The sequence below is a fragment of the Stegodyphus dumicola genome, chromosome 9 (genome assembly GCF_044657685.1).
Source record: "Stegodyphus dumicola isolate Sdum_Otavi_A_Nest chromosome 9, ASM4465768v1".
NCBI lineage: Eukaryota > Metazoa > Arthropoda > Arachnida > Araneae > Eresidae > Stegodyphus > Stegodyphus dumicola.
The window spans coordinates 18,332,950-18,355,017 of record NC_140776.1 but is presented as its reverse complement, the minus strand read 5'-3'; the positions used below and the strand labels follow the sequence as shown (position 1 = coordinate 18,355,017).

Genomic DNA, 22,068 nt, shown 5'->3' with positions numbered 1-22,068 from the left:
ATTAGCTTCTAAAAGAGATACACTTTTTGAAATGGTGTCATCTTCTAAAAGTCTGGTGATACGACTCAGTTCATTTGGCACTTAGATTAACACAATAAGTTGCGAGGTTTTTATCGATTTATTTTTAACTAAAAGTTAGCATTTCGTGATCCCTGTGACTCTCTTTTCACACAACGTTTTATGCCAGAACTTAAATGAGATAACGAGCGTTTATTCAGATTGACAGAAAAAGAAGTGTTATTTATCCGAAGGTTATGGAAGTTATTTTTAGAGAGTGCTCTGCATATTTCAGGCCACTTTAAACAGTGAGTTATAAGTGATTTGATTCTGTGGCGTTGAGTGCCTCTAGCCATTGGCTTGTTCCACCAGTTTTCTATGAGCCAGAGTCTTTCCTGCGCCTTATTTTATCTTGTGAGCAGTTCTGATATATTACATTTGCATTAGTTCAACATTACGTATTTAAATTAAGCCAGAAGTGTTTGGCTTGGGTTATCCATATTCGTTCATTGTTATTTCTTCGTATTTAAATAAAAGGCTATTTACACACTTCTTCTGATTTTGTATGTATACAGTTTAAGACAATTGGACTATTCCTCTGTAGTCTTCCTACAGCTCACTAGTTTATGCTACCAATGAAAGTGAAATTCGACAAAGTTATTGTTTCCAAATTTCCAAAAATTTGTACTTTTGGTAACAATTCTAAGCATTACACAGTGCATACTAAGAAGGACTTTTGAATTCTAATAATGATTACTGGATTGGTAAATAGGAGTTTTTCGCGTTGATTTGGAAAAATTGGTAACTGTTGTAAGGTTTGTCCTAAGTTTATAACAGTTATTCTTAAGTTGAAGTTCCTTTCTTATCTCTCCTAATTTCAGCTTGCAAATTCCTTGCCAGAATTTGATTTTAGAATCGCGTTTAATGCAAATGAGTAGGAGTAGTATTTAAGTCCAAGTTCCACTGACTTCGAGAGAGAGAATCAGAGTTTCTGAATAGCGCGCGTTTCCCTTTTGGCCACATCTCTCTAAGCTGTTACTACGCTCGACCGTATTATTATACATTATATTATTATTATACGGATCCTGGATAGCTTCGCTAGCTAATTCGATATGTAGGGGCCAACTGATTAGAATTGTGTTAGCTTAGGCTAAATCTTTCAGTTAGTCATTAGTTAAGTTCTTATTTCTCCTAATTTTGAGTTCAAGCCCAAGTGGAGGCTTTGTTGTACGTCCTGAGAAAGGGGCCATCTGTTAATCCTTATTTTGAGCAATAAAGGGTAATTAACCCTTTTTGAGTTTCACGTTTCTGTTACTGAAGCGATTATTTGCTTAGCTGTTCACTAGGTTCCTCTACACTCAGTTATTAGATAAAAGGGAAAAACACCACATTAGCTCACTTGCCGGGACTCAAACCACGGACATACGCGCTGAGCGTGCTGATCACTACACCATAAAGGCATGCTAAGAAGACGGGAGATATACCTTATACTGTTATCCAAAGTTACTCTGTAGAACTAAAAAGTACTTGGGGGATGATTAGCAACTTATAAATACTTAGTCTTCAGACATCAATACGATCTTCATTTATATATGTTTATCAGAGCTATGCTGTTAGTTTATTAAGTATTTCGAATGTTAGGCTCGAAGCTAGAGAGAAAAAAAACTATGTTTTTCTTAAATTTCCAAATTTATATTGAACATTTAATATATTATAAATTAAGTATATTTTAAGTAATTTGCAGCCAAATAATAATTTGAATTTTATTCGGCCTTAAGTAGTTTAAATTTGCCTTATGACCTGACCGTCAATGGCAAGGAATTTGATAAAAAAGTAGCTTAAATATTTTTCCAAGATGGAGTATGATAATTGGAAGATGAATATGATTCTTTCTTTCTCCTAACTCTACCTAATGCTAATGCTTCGAACTTTACCTAATGCAATTAACTTGCAGTTAACCGGAGGCAGATTAACAGAGTAGCGAGCTTTGTATAAAAAAAGAAAACTTAAATCTATTTATTGCAAAACGATGAGAAATTTAATATCTCAAACCATCAGAATAAAGCACGTTTCTACGATAAAATACATCAAGGAGAAGAAAATATGCGGATAAAGACTGTGATACCAGATGGCGTCACAGTACAAAGAATTTGCTTTTATCCACAGTGATACATAATTTAACAGCACATAATGTGGAATATATAAATATTTCTAAAATATCAGTTGAAAAGAAACTCCTAAGTAATAAAAATATTAAATTATGTATAAAGCTATTAATATTGTTTTCCCCATGGATTCCAGGAAAGAGAAGGGTAATGAAAACTAAAATATTCGTCGTTTGGTTGTTCTTTTCGAAACTGTATTGTTGTTCTGAATGATAAATTATTTTCCATAACCAAACAAACTTAATTCATAAATTTACAAATGCCAGTTTTATGCTATTTGTAGTATGGGTTACATATCTATCCAATGTTTGTACCTTAATTGCAATTGGATTAAACAAGATTTTGGTTAAACTGGCTGCACATCCGTCCTAAGTATTATTCTGGTTATATAATATCTGCCCCAAGTACTATGGGGTTTAATCGAGAGTCTACTACAGTTCTTGAATTTAACTAGACAGAGACATTTAAAGCGGTAAATATAAAAGATGTCGTGAGAAGATTTAGTCTTAAATTTATTTTATTTTTTAACTGTGTTCTCCTTATTCCAACTTTAACAAATGCAAGACAGTAGATTAATTACTCAAAATTAGCCATACAATGTATTGCATATATTTACATTGTAAATCATTGCAGCTATTTTTATTGCTAGAAATTTTATTATTGAGCTCGAATTTTTAATTTAGGTTTCAATGTTCCTTATTGGGGCAGTCAAGATTATGTCTGAGTTACAGTTAAGTTCAAATATTTTGATTAAAATCTGAATTTCTTAAGGTATTTTCTTTCTTCTTCTAACATGCTCTCGTGGTGTGAAGGTAACACACTCGGCGCGTGTTCGAGAGGTCCTTGTTCGAGTCCCGGAGAGAAAAATTGCTCATTTTTCATGTATCTTTATTCAAATAAAGGGACAGTGCCCACGTCCTCCGTCGCTTATCGCTTATCCTTGTTCAAAATACTCTACCATGACTCCCGAACTAAAAGGCAAAATTCGTCACCACCAGGATTTGGCGATTGGGTCCCCTAATTCTCAGCCGCTCTTTAAAAGAGGGAGTATATAATATTTATCTCCCTCCTTTCTGTATGCCTTCGTGGTGTATTCAAGATCACTCGGCGCGCATTCAAGATGTACAGGTTCGAATCCCGATAAGGGAACTGCACATTTTCACATCTCCTTCTTCAAAATAACCTAATGTCTCTACAGTTTAAATTTATTTATGAAATTTATGAAGTATTTAGTACATAATGAATGAATTTTCAGGTATTTTTGTAACGTAATGCACATAAATCTATTCTTTGAAAATGAAATTCTTTCAAAGAGGCAACTCAGAGACAATAAATTTTTGAATGGTGTTTTATCACAAATCATTAGTCGACATCGATTATTTATTCTGCAGCTCAGGCAAAAAAAGATGGCTCCAACAGAGAGTAGAAATATCAGATATTAGGCCTATATTCCTCTGCTTAATTTCAGGAAACCCGATTACTATTGTTGTGAATTATACATTTTAAAACTAAAAAGTGCCTGGATATTCTTTTTAAGTTTCCTCTAAAATCATTCAAATTTTATGTACACAGACTAGCTGATAAAAAATGTCCAATAAATAGCTCTTTGAAAGAAGAGAGAGTAATGTACAATTGAAAATCCTAAAGTTAAATTCATTCAAATTTAAAAGACTAATTCTAGCCAACAAAGCAATTTATTTTATGTTACACGTAGGAAATTTATGATTAACATTTACTGAATGAATATATTTTATTGCATTTCTAATTGAATTACTGAATTAATATATTTTATTGCATATTTCTCATCCATCTCAGCTCGTAAACTAAATGCTTTATTATTTAGACAAATGCTCCGGATATATTAAAAGCAGAAATAGAAGTCCACAAAACAAAATTTATACTGGGTTCGAGGCAGAAAGAGACCTGCTTCATGAAACTAGATCGAACTTAGTTAAATATAGATCCTGAACAACAAAATTCTCCCCCCCCAGATGATGCGCAAGATTTAGATACACATTTCCGCGAGCGTCGTATGGTCTCGCGTTCAAAACTTTCCCATGATTTAGAAGGTGATCAGGACGATGCGGCGCCGAGCGATGGTGCCATACGAGGCTCCAGGGAAATTCTCATCCCACTTCCTCGCTTCTCTCCAAGCCGAATATAGTTTAAGCTTCGACAATATAGAAACTTGATCCGGTAAAGTTAGTGACCGTCAAATATTAAACGAAGGAGGGAAGTTATCTTCTCCCATTTCGCAAATTGTCCTAGTCTTTGAAAGTGTCCTTACTTAGTCAATGGACAACATATTATGAGAAATTTACGGGACCAACTGCGTATAGAATAGTTAGGAACTTTAATATCTAAATTTGCTGCATATGAATATATTCCGGCTGATCATGTGAAAGAAATTATTTGCTGATAAAACCTTGAGGGAAACTTATAGAACCAGATATGAAAAATAAAGTTAGGAAGAGTGTAGAGCTGAAATAATGATAATAATAGTACACAATTAATAGTAATAATTATAGTTGCAAAAATCTTGCAATCAGATACTGGGTAAAATCTTGAAAGCATACGAAAGCTCACATATTTGCAGTGTAAAATGTACGAATCTCTCAAGAAATTAATTCTTGTGCAAAGAGAGATATCCTCACGTATATGTATAGCATATGGAAATAAAATGACTATTATACATATATTGATATTAGTTAAGAATATTAAAGATTCTGAACTCCTTACGTTGCTGAAAAAAGAGTATAAATTAAGCAATAAATTTATACCAGTGGGGAATTATACAATATTTTAATTCTCTTCATTAAATAAAAAATATTTTTACCGTCTGGAAAAGTAAAACCATTAACTTTAAATAAAATGTAAATAAAGATTTTAAAAACCGATCTTTTATTTCAGCACTTTTTTAAATTTTTTTATATATAAATAAAAATGTATCATAATATCCTTATGAAACATTACATAAGATTTTAAATTAAAAAAAAAAAACATTAAGGAAGTTAAATGCATGGATAATACATCTTACATGTCATCATATATTATCATTATATAATTTATCATCAGATTTTACCTATAATCTGATAGTAGACAGAAGAACTAGTTCTAGAAATTTTGCAAACGAAATTCACACTGAAGGCGTTCAAATATACATTACTAATGCAACTAATAGTTCGAACGTAAATAACACAAATTGTGATAGGTTTCTAAGAAGTTCATTTTAATTCATTAAGGCAAACCACATGAGACCTCATATCTAAGGAAAAAGGATAGGTAAGGATACCTTTATGGAGGATCTTTTAAGGAAATGTAGCTTGTATTACGAATGTGGCTCACATGATGAAATCCATGAAAATGCATATGCAACTTTTAAATTTGTCGCACCATGATTCGGATTAAATCCAAATAACAGTGTTCAGCAGTCTTATCTACTTTGCTATTAGTTAACTAAAACATACACTGTTTTTAGCTCGTCCACTTTGTTATACTGATAAGTAGTGCATTTAGATAATATCGATGGTAAGTGAAATATTCCTTTTCGGTGAGATAAAATTTATTTTTTTGCCAAGACGAGAATTTTCATCTTTCATTGAGAACAAAACAGATAATTTTTTAGTGTTATTATTGGTAATTGAAAGTCCAGAGGAGTTATAATTAAACTGATGATACTCACAGGCATATGGAGAATGTTTTATCCTAACCATTTTCAATAAATACGAAATTTACTCTGCTCCGATTATGGAAAAAAAAAATTGGTAGCGAAAAACCATATTACAAACTTTAGGTTCTATTACTTCTATGTATTATCCAGATTCAGAGAAACCGTGTTTTTTCTACAGTATCGGCGTTGAGTTTTACCGTTGTTCATCATACCTCTTAAATGGGATGGATGTATAAGGTATTTCTCCCGCCTTCTTAGCATGCCATCGTGGTGTAGTCAGCATGCTCTGCGCGTATTCGAAAGGTCCAAATTTCGAGTCCCGGCGAGGGCACTGCCCATTTTTCACTTTTCCTGCTTCAAAGCATCCTAATCTAGCTACAGATGATAGCATAGTTTTTAATCAAATTACTGCAGCTGCATTCAGAAAGTATGTAATGGTCGAAAGAGTGAGAAAAACTTTATTATTAATAAATACGGTGAAAAATATGATTAAGCGATTCGGAGCAATAAGTGGATTCAGAGCGTTCTGGGGTTCTGTCGTTGACTAATGCTCACTTGTCTGATGTGTAGTCAGCCCAAGCCCAGGAAATTCCTCGTGGCAAGGAGCGCAAGATTACGCCTGTCGTTGGCAACAGCTTTGAGCAACTTACAGATGAAATTGCTATTTAGTTCACATTCGCCTCAATGTGATCCCGGTGGGACGGGTTCGATGGTCTCGCATCCCTCTTCCCCTACCACAACCTCTCGAGAGTGTTTCGGCTCACCGCATATTTAGAGTGCCTCCATGCTGAACGGACACTATACATTCACAAACATCCATGCCTTCTCCTGGATTGATCCCGGGCCCTTTGGCACCACAGTCAGCAACGCTAAACACTATACCAGTTGGGGTGCGTTATGGAGTTTTATCAGGTGTATACGTTCTCTTCGATCACCAGACCGCTAAGCTTTGTGGCTTATGTCTCTGGGGCTTCCAAGTCTCATGTTTATTAGTAGTATGCATCCACCGTGTCGTAGCTGCAGGTTACCATAGTGCGAAATATCTCTCAGATTCCTCTGGAAATGCTGCACTATGTAGCTGATCAAGCACTCTAACGATTTTAACATTTGTAAAACAATGAAGGATCTTATATCTAACACAAAATTTTAAAAAACTATTTTTCTGAAAATTTTTTCTCTTTTTAATAATTAAAAGTCTATGACCTAGGGCATATATACATATACTATATAAGTAATTATAAACAGTTTTTAAAAATTTTATTAAAAATGATGATCTTTTCCTAAAAAAAAGATTGAATAGGAAATAAAATGTGTTACTAGGCAATCTGGAGTGAGAATTGCGTATTATTTTATGTTATTATTTAAATAATTACAGTTGGAAAATATTTAGCAAATTTTATTCTCAAAGGGGAAATGAGAAAAGTAATTAAAATGTCAAAAATATACAATAAGGTAATAAATATTTTCATTTCACTAGAAGATAGCCAAACACGCACTAACGTAGTTCATGTCGTTTTGAGATAAAAATAAATATTATTTAACACATTTAGACCATTACATAGTAATATTACGCATATCAAAATGGCAGGAAGAACGGAAAGTATATTCGGCACTCATTAATTGTTAAAGGTTTAATGTTTTAAATAATTACCATTGAAAAGTTCTATTTGAAACATTAATGATGTTTGAAATAGAATAGATTAATGAAGTTTCAATTAGGATGATTAATAGTTTTTATTTATTTGTCCTATTGTAAACGTTTTGCACTTTAATTACGTTAGCCAGTTACCTTTTAAGAATCAAATTTGCCAAATATTTCCTAACTATAATGATATAAATTAGAATATCAAATAATAATGAATTACCTCTCCCGAATGCTAATAGCACTTTTCAGTTCCCTATGCAATTTTTTTTTAGGATAGGATAATCGTTTTAAAAAGGATTTTATGAGTTCTTAAAATCCTTTGAGCTCAAGCGCAGGAATTCTTTGTTTTTATTTTATTTAATATTAAACTATATATACATGTATGTATGTTACATATATTCGAAGTGTTTCGAAATCGTGTAGGGAAAATTCTTGTACATTTGAGATTTGATTTTTCGGTTTTATATGAATTTTAAAGTCTTAAAATGAAAATTTAATTGAATCTTTTTTGGGTTTCTGATCTCAAATGAACCAGGAGAACGAAACATATTAATCGACTTTTACGAACATATTAATCGACTTTTACGAAACATATTAATCGACTTTTACGAAACATATTAATCGACTTTTACGAACATGTTTAATTCATTTCCCCCTGAATGAGTTCTGAATTGGAGTTTTAGTAAAAGGACATAAATTTACATATTTTTATAATTTTGTATATTTTACCTTTCAAATTTTTATTTTTCGATCTTAGAAAAAGCTCGAAAAATACTATGAATTATTATTTTAAGTTGATATGTTTAAGATGTTTATGTTATGAATCTTATACACAGTTGCAATTATTTATATTGTTTAGGATTTGCTTTGATTCCAATTTAACATTAACTTCAGATGCTTTACTTTTATTTTACTTCAAACCTGCAGCTATAAAGCAGGACGGGGGTTTAAAAATTTGTGGTTTTAATTTTTAACCTATTCTTATGTTTATTTTTGTGATTACATATATATAATAATAATAAAACTGATTTACATGTATTTTATATATATTTTATCACTCTTGGAACCTAAACTCTGAGAAATGAAACCTTTTCAAAGTAAGCCAAGACCAATCTTCATCTTTGGTGAGCTTCCATATTGGATAAATGCACTTCGCTTGTAAAACTGTTGCTGCTTGGGCGGTATTTGGATGTGCTCTGTTCCTGTCACAAATGTATTCAAAAATGTAAATATTCTGAAAATAGGCATGGTTAGAATGCCAAGTGAACTTTGGCTGTAAATGTGAATTTAAATAAAAATAGAATTAAAACTGCCACGACTGCAAAATTTCTTATTCATTGTGGATCGTCATTTCAGTATTCTACGCAATCAGATTTTATTACATATATATAAGAAATAATTTTTTTACTATATATATATGTAATATATTCAGGAGGAGCAGGAATTTTGATAGCATAGAAGTGTTGATCCATAATGACTAGGAAATTGGATGCGAAGGCAGATTAAATCTTCAATTTATTTTCAGCAACATGTGGCGGCTATATACAAGTCGGCACTGTTCCAAAGGGCTTACATTTTTTATAACTTTGTAGCAAGAAAGCAGCTGCAGACAGACAGCAGTCCAGCTAAAGCAAAGCGTAGCAAGTGCCTAATATTTAGGATGAAATCTCAAGTCAGACTGAGTTAGTTTTGGTTTCAAAGCATTTTGATTGGACAGTTAATATTGCTGTAAAATTATTATTGGCTGCTTGAGTTTTAGTTCAATTTACATCACCAGAATTACCTAAGAGTCATATGACATAGATTTTTCTCGAAATGACGCAGTGCAAATAGATGTTGCTATTTTTAGAATAGAGAAGGGAAATTAATTTACGCTAATTTAATCTTTTACATATTCTTTATTTTTCTTACACACACACACACACACACATATATATATATATATATTTCTTTATTTATACACAAAATACATACATTTTTTACATATTCTGATATACTTCTCCCATCGACTTTAAATGATATATGTAGTATAAAAATAAATTCTAAGTTTTATTAACAATTAGATTTTAACTAGTAGTTAGTTTAAATAGTCAACTTGCGTTACTAAGATTAAAATCCGAAAAGACATTCCACTCTCACAGTGAGACGGCTTTTGTATCTGCTCACGAAGACCTGTATTTAAACAGCAGGTATTAGCTAAAGTTCTTTAATTACCTAAAGTGTAGTGTCTGCTTTCATAAACATCCACTCAATAAGATGATATTTACATTATTAAATAAAGTAAAAAATCAAAATATTTGAAGTTCCAAAATATCCAACAAATATCCAAAATCGTCCTATGGCAGATTAAAGCCGATCGCACTATTCAAATGATTGAGTTAAACATTCTTCTCTCTTCTTTTGATTCACGACAGACACAATTTCTCGAAGCAGAAGATTGTACAGATTATGAACATGTTTAAAAATTAGAGCTTTAAAATTAGTGAAATGAATTTAAAATTAAAAAATGAGTTTATTAGTTAGATAGGTTAATAGTAACTTATGCATATCGGAATGAACATCGCATGCTATTCAAGAGAAACTTAGCGCCAGTATGAGTTGTCAAAGGTCGTATTATGTTCGCTTACTAAGTTACTTTTAAGTGCTTGATTTATAGGAAAAGCCCAGGTACAAGATTGAAGAAGAAACCGTTTTTGTAAATTAAAATCCTCAATAAAGGATGCGGCTTAACATTTTACTTGCCTTATCGTTCAAGGGTTATTGATTAGTTTTACGTTGTGTATTTTCACTAGTTGTGTCTAAATAAGCTGTTATATCGTTTAATTCATCTGTGTATCTGTGCTTGAAGTTGGTCAATACTCGTATTAGGGCTACAGCTCTACGTAAAATACAATGAAATACCTTTGTCTGAAACCTTAAATTAAATTTAATTGAATGAAAATTAAGAGTTACGTACGTACTACGCTCAAACTAATTTCATTACAACAGGTTCATGTAACTCTATTTAGATTAATTACAATCCCGCTATGAATTATAATTTGGTATTTCCTGAAATTTCATAACCTATTAAAATTTTAAATCATAAGAGTAATTTTCAGGCAAAACATGATATCTGCAACTTCATCTCCAACACGTATATATTTCTTCGATAATTTTAACAAAATTTGTTTTCTTAATCAAAGGTAAATATGTTGTAAATCAGAATTCCTTTTAAATACTTAAGACACAAAAACCATCAACTTCCTGTTTTAAGACATGTTGAGACATTCGGTATTTTTGGAAGCAGGGAGGATGAAAAATTACCAAACGCCTTCGCTGGGAATCGACCCACGGACCTCTGGAACACTGGCCCAGCTTGCAGAACCACTACACCCAGAAGGCACGCGAGGAAGGCGGGAGAAATACCTTATATACTTCCCCTTTTAAAGGGCGATTGGGGTTTTTAGGGTACGCAACTGCCAAATCCTGGCTGTGGAGAATATTCATCCAACACCCTTTTAGTACGGACGCCACTGTAGAGACATTAGTTATTTTTGGAAGTAAGCAGGATGAAAAATAAGCTTTGGCGGGAACCGAACCACGGTTCTCTGGAATACCGGCCTAACGTGCAGAACAACTACACCACAAAGATACGCTAGGAAGGCGGAAGAAATAGCTTATAGATAGATTAGTGTTAACTACTATGCTGCTGGTTTCCAGGAAAAGTTCGGATATTTATCTCGGTGAGAATGATAAACAGGTACCGATATGCTAAATGAATTGATTTTGATCTCAGTGCGCGAGCTTTTGAAACACATCTCTTTCTATTTCAAAGCAAGTGGTGCCCCAGCCAAGTGAAATGATTTATTCGAAACTGGTATTTTACTCAGAATAATTTTTCTTCAGAAACGGACTCAAAGACTCCAGAGTTATTAGGGTTTTTTTTTTTTTTTTTTTTGACGCAGGAGACGTGAAAAATGTGGAATGTGCCCTCGTCGGGATTCGAACCCTGGACCTCTCGAATTCGAGTCGAATGTGCTACCGTCACACCACGAAGACGTGCTGGAAGGAGTGAGAAAATACCACATATACTCACCCTTTTAAAGGGCGACTAGGGATTTGGAGACCCAGTTGCCAAACCCTGGTGGTGACGAATTATTGTCCACTACCTTTTAGTTCGGGTTTAGTTTCGGGCACCACTTGCAGAATTATTAGGATTTTTGAAGCAAGAGGCGCGAAAAATGTGCAATGCCCTCTCCAGGACTCGAACCTGGACGTCTCGAATACGCGCCGAGTGTGCTATTGTTACACAACAAAGGCATGCTGGAAGGAAGGAGAAAATACCTTATAAGAAAGTTGACAGATTTGCTTGATTCTAGGGGAATTAGTGTGGACTTCAAAATACGTAGTTAACATAGTATAAAGTTCTAGTGTTCTTTAGTACCACCAAATGTACCAAACGTTTAGAATTTAAGTGAAATATCGCTGTGTCTTGTAAAGTACCACAGAGAACGAAAAACAGTGTAAAGGCTCCTTTCCTTTAACTGAATTCAAAGTTAAACAAAAGAAACCCCTCTTGCTTACAGAAGCCACATTTAAGCCATTAATGGCTTAAATGAAAAAGGTAAGTAATGGTTAGCCTAAGTGTACACAAACAGAGTAATGCGCAAGCTCACCCAAAGTCGGCGTGACAAGCCTAAAGATGAGAATAAAGTAACTTCGAAGAAATTATCTCAAGGGGATCCAAATTAGCAGTGCGTCCTTCAGCAGGCAAAACGCGTTCTAATTCTACCCTTTAAAACTATTATTCTTTAAATACTATCCTTTTTTTTTTACCACATCTGAATACACGCGTGCTAGAAATTTACCTTCTGGCACGAAAATAGGGAACGAGAAGAACAGAAGAGTACATTAACATAAAGCAACTGGTTAGTAAAACTAAATGTATATTCTACAATACATTCAAATACAAAAAACTGCATATATGCAGTATTTTGCATATATGCAGTTTTTGATGCGTAGGAGGAATCCGATAATTTTTAGCAGTTTTCGATAATTCAGTTTTGTTGTCTTCATCTGTATGCGTTAACTAATGAGCCATGACGGACATCGAAACCTGCTAAAAGTACCAGATTCCTCCTACGCATCGAAAATACTACATCTAATTAAAGACGACAGGATTCGAACCTGCGCGGGGAAACCCCACTGGATTTCGATAAATCACCAATCTTTATTTTCTCACGTATCAAAAATCATCCTTTTTCAGACAAGATATTGTTTAATCACAGTATAAATGCAATAATGTCCATGTGCATGGGTTTTAAAAATACGACTTCAGTACTTTGTACAGGAAAGCATAAGCGGCGCAGAGTTGTTTGTTAGGTAGAAAGTAGGAAAAGGAAGATGACGTAGTTAACTTGTGAGTGGTACTTAAAAAGAGTATATGCAGAAAGCACTCTAAGCTGTGACTGGTTAATTTCAGTTTAAGTTACCTTTTTCAAGCAGCTTTATATAACATGGAAAGATCTCGAATTTGGGAGAGCAGATGAATTAAGGGGAGAACATAAAATCTAGAATAGTTATTTTGACGTCGCCAATTATTTCTTAAAGCATCCATTGTATTTTGTTACATCTTACATGTATATATATATATATATATATAAACACGTTGAGAGATGGAACCATCAAAAATATCAGAGATGCAATGTAAAGTAAGGAATCACAGCTCCTTTTTATGTCAATCGTGTTATTACGTGGAGAACAGTTTCATTATAATTGAAGGAAATTTTGGTTTGATTCTATATTTTCGATTAAAGTTTCAGTTTCTAATAATTTTCCTTTTATCAAATTTTATTTGTGATTCTTTTTGAAGAAGTGAACTAATAAAAAATATTTAATTGCTTTTAAAATTTGAAAGTTTAACTTCATAAATAATTTATAAATATTTTTTTTTCAATTAAGAATAAAACTTAATATGAAACATAATTCTACAAACAAGAGGAGAAAATGTATTTAATACTTTTGGTACAAATAACATGGTGCATTTTCAAAATTATACACTTATGTACTCCTAAAGTTTCTATATAAATATATTTCTACTTTTCGTAACACTTTTTTTAAATCAAAAACAAAATTAATAATATTCTTAAAATGCTGATGATGTATGATAAAAATTAAAAACAGAACTTTATGTAAACCACTTCGAAAGAAATTAAGTAATAAATGAGCAGGTTGTGAGAATTTATCTATTTAATTTAACTAAAAGCTAATTAAGTTACCTGCGCGTTACTTTATCCTGTATGACGTTAGGCTAATCAAACTACAAGTATATTTGATTTTAGTTTAACCTTACGTATTGAAGTTAGGCCAGAAATGGTGGCTTATGTAAGCTTAAGTTAGGACATTGTTACTACATTGTAAAAATAAATAAAAGGGTCTTCTATACACTTCTTCTAACTTTTATGTTTGTAATCTTACAGATAATTCTTCTGTCGTCTTTTTTTGAAAAAGTCAATAGTGTATAATAGTTCTTCTTAAGAATACCAGACATTATATGGTCAATAAATATTATTAAAAGACAGGTGACATGTGACGGGCAGTAAAACCTACATTATTAAAAGACAGTAAAACCTACATTTTGTCTTTCATGGACCCGGCTTGCATTTCATTTAAACTTATTGGATTGAATTAAATCTACTTCTTCGATAGCGCATAAACCACAAGAGAACAAATGCACTCCATAAACTTCATTATATTTGTTTGTCACAACGACACTCTGGCGCTAGGTTCACTTAACATCGTTATATTTCGTTCCTATTATAAGTCCTAATGCACAAAATTTATATCATTTGAAGAATTATCTAATCGTTGCCACATGTTCTATTCAAATACTATAATAAACCTGCACCGATGTATAAAATAAATTAAGCAAACAAAACAAAAAAGAAACATTTTTTCACAGACGATTTAGTATTTTTCTTTCAATTAATTCAGTTCTCACTTCCCGATAAGGCAAAAATACATAATACTCAAATATCTGTATTAAAAATTACGAAGTAAATCTTAAACACTTATTTCCTCGAAAAAATTCCAGAAAGGATTAAGAATGATTCAATTCGCAATAATAAATGAACGCGTTACCTTTATTGTTGCGAAGCTTAGTCTCTCTAGATTGGCAGAAAATCTACTAGTCTGCTGTTTCAAATGTAAACAAACATCTCCGCCATGTTATTTAAAAATTAGGCTTAACCGCACTTAAACAGCTTTTAATTTGTTGATAATTGTAGAAATATTGATTACAGATTTACAAAAGCGGTCAATAGCGGTCAAAATGGATATTTTCGTTGAAATATTTTGCCTGAAACTTTTCGTGATTACAATACTTCCTTTTTACTCCGTACAAGGAATTAAAAATGTTAATTCCTTAAACGAGAAATTTCAAAGGTTTGAGAAATTTAATGTTTGATGTTAGAACTTGTCTCGAAATCGTCTTTCAAGAGCAAATAAACTGAATCTATCGCATAAATACTTTCCCCTTTTGAAATAAGACTCGTTAAACACTTAGCGAATCCTTTCGGAATCTATTCCTTTGTCATTGTTTACAGGTACGGATGGCGAATAGTATTAGGTTTGAATTTCCGTGGCAAATCCAACCACAGGCTTATTGATTAAGAAGATCCCTCTCGGGAAAGGAGGCTCTCTTAATGATTCGTGATTTTGTATTTCTTATCAGCCTAAACTCACGGACCTGTAAGAATGTTTTAAATAAATGCTTTTATCTTCACTGCTTTTATCCAGCGTGGGATAAATGTCGTTATTCAAAGGTTCTACATGAATTCATTTCGAGTTCATATTCGCAAGAAATGCTAGCAAACAAACGAGATCGGAAATTCTTTGCGATACTTGGATAATCAACTTATGAGTTTTAACCATTTCAATAACGACTACTAATCTATTAGAATAGGAGAATACGGTTACGGAATATAAATGAAAATAGGAGAATACGATTGCTAAAATATGAAATACAGTTGCTAATAATACTGCAGTTACTAATATATGAGAATATGAAAATAGGAGAAATTAAAACCCTATTTGAGCTGAAAGTTATAATTTGCAATTTGAAATAAAATGTGTATTCAAAAGTTTAATCAAATTAATTTATATTAAAATGCAATATAGAGAAATTTTCTGAAATTTTTGCTGTACTTCATTTTGTTATTGGAAGATTTAACCCTTTGGCAACGAATTAAAAAATTACTCCTTTTTTATCCAAGTGAACAAAACATGTCATAAAAAAGATAAATTTAGCATTTGGGATTATATTTTTTTGACAAATAGTTTTCCAGCCAAAGGCTAGGACACATATGCTCAGCCGCAGTGAATGGTGGGATTCGTATGTCTGTGGTGGTGGGAATAGTGAACGGACATTTATAGTGAATCAAGCAAAGTGCTAAAATGAAATTAATAGTCATTCTGGACAAATTATCTCTTTGGACTAATAATGAATATTTATTTAATTAAATAAAATGTATTAAATGATTTAATGAAGAGATAGCAGACACATGAATCGAGAGTTCCCCAGTTTACGTCCGATTAAAGCGAATATCGCTATTGTAAAATAACTGGCGTACTTAATCACATGTTTTTATCATAATTTTTTTTTTTTTTTTTTTTTTTTTTTTTTTTTTAGGTTTCTCAACACATAATAGAGAAATTTATAAATTAACAATATAAAATGTATTCGCTAATAGAAATGTATACTATTACGTAAATTTAAAAAAAAAATCGAAATTAACAATATCAAACTTCAAATATAAAATTCTTTAATAAAACATTTATTTATATATTTTTTATGTCATGCATTTTCCATTTATGGCCCACTAGCTACCGAGCAGTAAAGTTGCTGAACACTGGTAGTTCAGTCAGAGGTTTGAATCCCGCGAACCGGCTCGCTGTGTGGGCGTATTTTTGGTTCCCCCATGGGTAACGTGTATGCAAGTTCCCCCCCCCCTCCCGGGGGCGGTTGACTACAATCCTGGCGTTATGGCTAGGTCAATATCTGGACAAACTTCTGAGGGGAAATTAACAGTCTTCAGAGCAACTAGAACCATCGTTTATTCGGTGGTAGTTTCAGGCTTTGCAGGTGGTACTGTCTTATCTGCCCCTTGGTTGTGGGGATGCTATGTAGTTAGATTTGCAAGGTTGTCTGGGAGGGGATTGACTCCTCCTGGTCAAAACTGAGATCCCTTGACTTGTGTTGTCTTTGTTGATGATTGCATCACTGACTAAGCGTTGTTTAGTTCAACCGCTGTAGAAACTGTATTGCACCAGATGGCGCTGTGTGCGCTTGAATTCTTCGGACTAGTGCAGAACCTTGATGATTGCGAAACATTAACCAAAGTTTATATATGCTTCTCTTTTGTTGTAAATGTATTTAATTGTGTCGTCAATAAAATATAGAGAAAATGATAAAAGGCGAGAATGCGTCTGTCAGGTAAGTGATATTTCTTTATATTTTGATTTGAATTGAGTTTTAGCGACAAAGAATGTATATGCCTATTTACAAATCTTTTGCCTTATTCAGAACCATGAGCGCAAGCACACATGTGCCATTGGGACCGAGTTAGTCTCAAATTAGGATGGAATGTTGGGAATTTTCTTTCCCTCCAGCATATCTCTTTCCAGAGAAAAGAAGATTTTCCCGTGACCTCACACGTCGCGGAGTGTAATAACGTCCCTTTTGGATGAGCCTATGTGTTTTTGGCAGAATGCCAGCCAGGGTTGAGTTTGAGACGGTCGGACTATGTTTACCCAGACTTTGCGACTTTCTGTCCCCCTGGGTTGATCGCGGCGGGGGGTTAGCCTCCTCGGATTGCATTTAAGGGTTGGGGCACGTGTCCTTTCTTCTTGGTCCAATGTATACAAACCTGTTTCTGTTAAGTCCTCCAAGAACGCATCCTCCCCCTTAGGCAGATAGCTCTCGAGGCTTTTTTGTAATCACGTAAGTGACATCAAAATTTACCATTTGTACTTTCTCCCCAAAATAGTATATACCTCAGAATTTTCCATATTCCATTTTGAAGAGGTAAAATAAAGTGAGCTATGTACAGGAAAATATGATATTACTTTTTCCATATACTAGACGAGCTATGTAGATAATTATTTGTGCTTCAAGTGTGGTATTGTAGGATATCTGCTTTCATATTGTTATTTTTAATAATATTTTGAATTTACTTAGTTGTTAATATATGTTGTTTTATGCTGTGTTCTTTCTTACGTTCTATTTGAATATGCGAATTTTGGGATGAAAAACAACAGCAGCACAGAATAATGTTAAGATCAAACGTATGGTTCTAAAATTTGATTTTTATAGCTTACCATTTTTCAATATAATCTCGGTTTGAAGCACGCTTAAATCCAAAGCCATAAAATCTCATAATTTTTTCATAGATTTTTTTCAATTTTAATAAAGTAAAGCATGCTGAGTAATTCAGATTGCATTCTGATTATATTTTGATATTATAACACTGGGAAAATAAATAGTTTTCCTCCATTTTCTGTAAACAATCTTTTTTTGTGTAATTTATTACACAGCAAAAATTATTACGAAACAGATTTGCCCTCCAAATGGCACTGCATTAACTGAGAAGCGAAATATTAATCTTCATTTTAACTGCATTTAATAAAAGGATTTTTAAAATTTTTACACCGTTATTTATTTTTATGGCTGATTAAGCGACGAGCGTTTTAACTTTAACCAAATAACTTTGGATCTAAATGCATATAAAAATGTGGCAGACTGACAAAAATCGCAAAATAAGATTAAAGAACACTAATGTGTAAAATTAAAAGCTGACATTCCTTTCTGGTTTACTTACGCTGAATTAAGTCATTTTCAATTTTAAGTGTAATCTTTATTGATTTATTCTTAAAACATCTCTCTGAAAGGGATTAAACATAATAGCGATGTAAAAGAAGAAAACTCGTTTTTTGCGTTATACTTTCTTGTTATATTTTTCTTTATTTCTTTTCAGTTTTATGATTAAATTATTTAAATTATGTTCTTGAAACAGAGGTAAAGAGTTCCAGAACAGGTCAAGTATTTAAACCGTTTTTAAAGAATTTAGACAGATCATCAAAATAAAACTAAACTGAAGAATACATGTAGTTCATCAAAGGTATTTGTTACTGGTAACCCGAAGCTCTTAGAGTAGATCAATTTTACTAAAAGTGAATTTGATTTTAAAAGTTATGATGTCTGGTCATCTTAGGAAGCATACACAACCGAACTCTACAATAACTATAGAAGAATTATCTTCAAGTCATGTGGTACAAAAACAAAAAAAAAAAAAAAAAAAAAAAAAACAGAAGAAGCATGTATAAGACCCTTTTATTTGTAAGGCGTAACAATGACTCAGCTTGAGTTATCGTTACGTTACGTAAAGTCACGTTTAATGAAACACTCCTGGCTGTTGAATCAAAATCAAATGTCTTAAGATTAGTCTAACGACTCACAGGGTAAAGGAAAGGCTCTGGTTTTTAGAAAACTGGTGAGACGAGCCGAATGGCTAGAAGCAGTGATCGCCACAGAATCAAACAGCAATTTAGTAAAGTAACAACTGGCCTCAAGTAGCTAGAACACGCTCAGAAATTAACTTGCGAAACCTTCGCTTAAAAATAGTACTTCTTTCTCCCTCATTCTGAATAAACGCTCGCTATCTTACATGGTGTTTTCTGCCTCCTTTCCGGATGGATTCGAGGTGTAACGCTAGCACATTCGGCTCCTAATCGAGAGATCCAGGTTCGAGTCCCGGCGAGGGTATTACACATTTTTCACGTCTCCTTCTTCAAAAGAACCTAATGTCTCTATAGGTTCTCGAACAGAGAGGTGGTGGATGATGATTCTTCACCACCATGATTTGGCGACTAGATCCCCTAATCCCCAGTCACTCGTTAAAAGCGAGAGTATATAAGGTGTTTTCTCCCTCCTTTCTGCATACCTTCGTGTTGTAACTGTAGCACACACGGTGCGTATTCGAGAGGTCCAGGTTCAAATCCCAGCGAGGACATTGCACATTTTTCAAGTCTCCTGCTTCAAAAAGAACCTAATTTCTCTACATTCATAATTTATATTATGACATGAAAATTTTGGGCGAAAAGAGAGTGCCAAATTATTTTTACTCGAAATTAACTATTAGTTAAAAATAAATAGATAAGTACTCACAAATCACTGGTGACCTATAGGTTAAACAGTCTTCGGCGCAAGACTGTGAGACCTTTGCGAGGTGGTCTTACTTGGCTTGGCAGCTGCAGGATAACTGCATGAAGACGTAATAAACTTCTGAATCTTTAGAAAGAATCAGTTAAGAATAACTTTTAGCATCAAAATAATATGAAGACTTAAGTTTTTAAGGAGCGCGTTTATTGATTTTAACTCATCGACAGAGGTCAAATTTTTTTTTCATCAAATATCTGAAATGCCAGTGTATGCGAATTACTGTTGAAATGAATTTCTTTCCCACTGAAATTAGAATGCTACAGCGTTGATAATTATCTAATTAAATAGAGCGATTACTTCTCGATTGGGATCTTTTTGTGGTTTCTCTCAATGTGTGCAATTTCTGCTTAGGGAGGATTGCAAGTGCGAGCAGCAAAAGCAAGACGTTGGCATACAAAAAAGAAGGAATTTGAATTCAAATAAGACGGGCTTCTTTGGTGTGCTTCAAAAGAATGACTGGTGTGTTACTTAACAGCTCCGGAAACCAATGAGCCATATTAGTAACAATCGAGTAACAATCATAAATCCCTTTTAAAAAATTTCTTTAGCTTCTATAAACCACACTCTAAGATTTTTTTCCTCTTTGATCATAATAAATGGATCCGTTTTTATTGCAGTCATTTAAATATATATGCAAGATTCATCTATTGTGACAATATTTTTCCATTTTTATCCGACTAATTGTTTCTAATGGAGAATGCTGTAGCGCTTTCTGCAATATGTCGTGGAGAAAGACGAAGCACATCACGTTTTTTTCGCCTTTTTAAGATTCAAATCAGCATTATCCCTTTGTTTATAGCAATTTCATGGTTATGCAACTGTCCTTTGATTTCGAACATTTTATTTCATCACTAAAGTTCTTCTTACCTTTGCAACATTCGGAACTTTCCGTTTTTCCCTTGGATATGCATTTTGAATAATTCTTCACCTTGAAACCGAATTTTATTCTTTTCTTTTTTTATGGACAGTATTATCGGTCGTTGCTTTAGCCACTAAAACATCATCGGTTTCACAACATTTCTAACAAGTAAATATGAATAGTTTTATTCAGAAAGAGGAGAAACATAAATCATCCCTCTGTTGTTTCCTTAAAAGCACCATTTTGCATGAAAACACAGCAGTGAAATAGCAGATTATAATGTACACTTTCAATAATATAGTTGCAGCTGAAATATTTTTTCCAAGCAGGTGATTATTCTTAAGAGCAAAACAAAATTGTCTAAAAATGTGCACATCGCCTCAATATGATAATTTTATGTACCCGTTTCCAAAAAACATATCTCATGGAGTGATTTATTATATACAAACGAGGCAGGCATTCCTTTGTAATAACTGAGAATTTAATAGCAATTGAGTAGGATTTAAATAATGTTCCAAAATATATAAATACTAGCTAAATATATAAGTACTTAATACCACAGCTAAGCTAGACTGATAAAATTATATCTAACAGACAGAACGATACCGCTGTAATACTTCTCTAACAACGATGCAAAAATTACGATTCCCAGTCACACATTTTTCAGTCAGATACGATATGGAACACACATAAAAAATTTCTATAGAAAAATAAACTAATTCTCTCTCATTATATCAAATACAATGGCAAGCAGTTTTGAATGATTTTAGTCTGTCTAATCAAATGGTAGTAAAAGCTCAAGTTCCATCCAATATTTCACCTATATTCACTACACGCTAGGAAGGCGGGAGAAATACTTTATAATTCGTACGAAAATAGAAATAGTCGAAATGCCTTCTCACGAATTTTTGGAATCGGGAATCATGTTTTTAATGTTTGGTAATGCTATTTTTATTTCATTTTAAAACTTAGAAATATTTCATTAACAAACTCTACAATTTGAAAGTGAGCAGTGATATCACTTCTCAAAATAAAGCAGATTTTTATTTCCAGCTAGAGAGACTGTTGTCATTCGGAAAAATGAGGGCGAAAATGAGCGTTTTCAGAGTTTTTAATATCTCCGATTTTAGCTATTATAGTTTTGGGGAAATGTAAACGTCGACCTTTACCAGGATCCAGAAAAAAATTTTAGAAAGTTTGGTGATGATAAGTATAGTAGTGACTGAGTTAATCTCGAATAAACAAACACTAAACAGACATTCTTCTTTATATATACACATTTAATTTTAAATAATGCATTGCGCAGTTCATAGCTATGATAAACAACACGAAAAACTTCTAATTCGGTTATAAATGCGAGTAGAAATACTTCTGGGCAATCTTGACTGCTTTATTCCTTATATTTAACTCTTACTATTTTTATTAAAGTATTTACTAGTCGCAACGAACGCTCCAGTTAGTTTTCCTAGAATCATT

The 22,068-nt window shown here is 33.0% G+C and overlaps 1 protein-coding gene across 5 annotated transcripts in view; it reads right to left on the bottom strand.

Moving 5' to 3' along the window:
• The window catches only part of LOC118192095 (cell adhesion molecule Dscam1-like), a 1,228,438-nt gene that overhangs the window by 907,724 nt on the left and 298,646 nt on the right, over window positions 1-22,068 (bottom strand). The window lies entirely within an intron of this gene.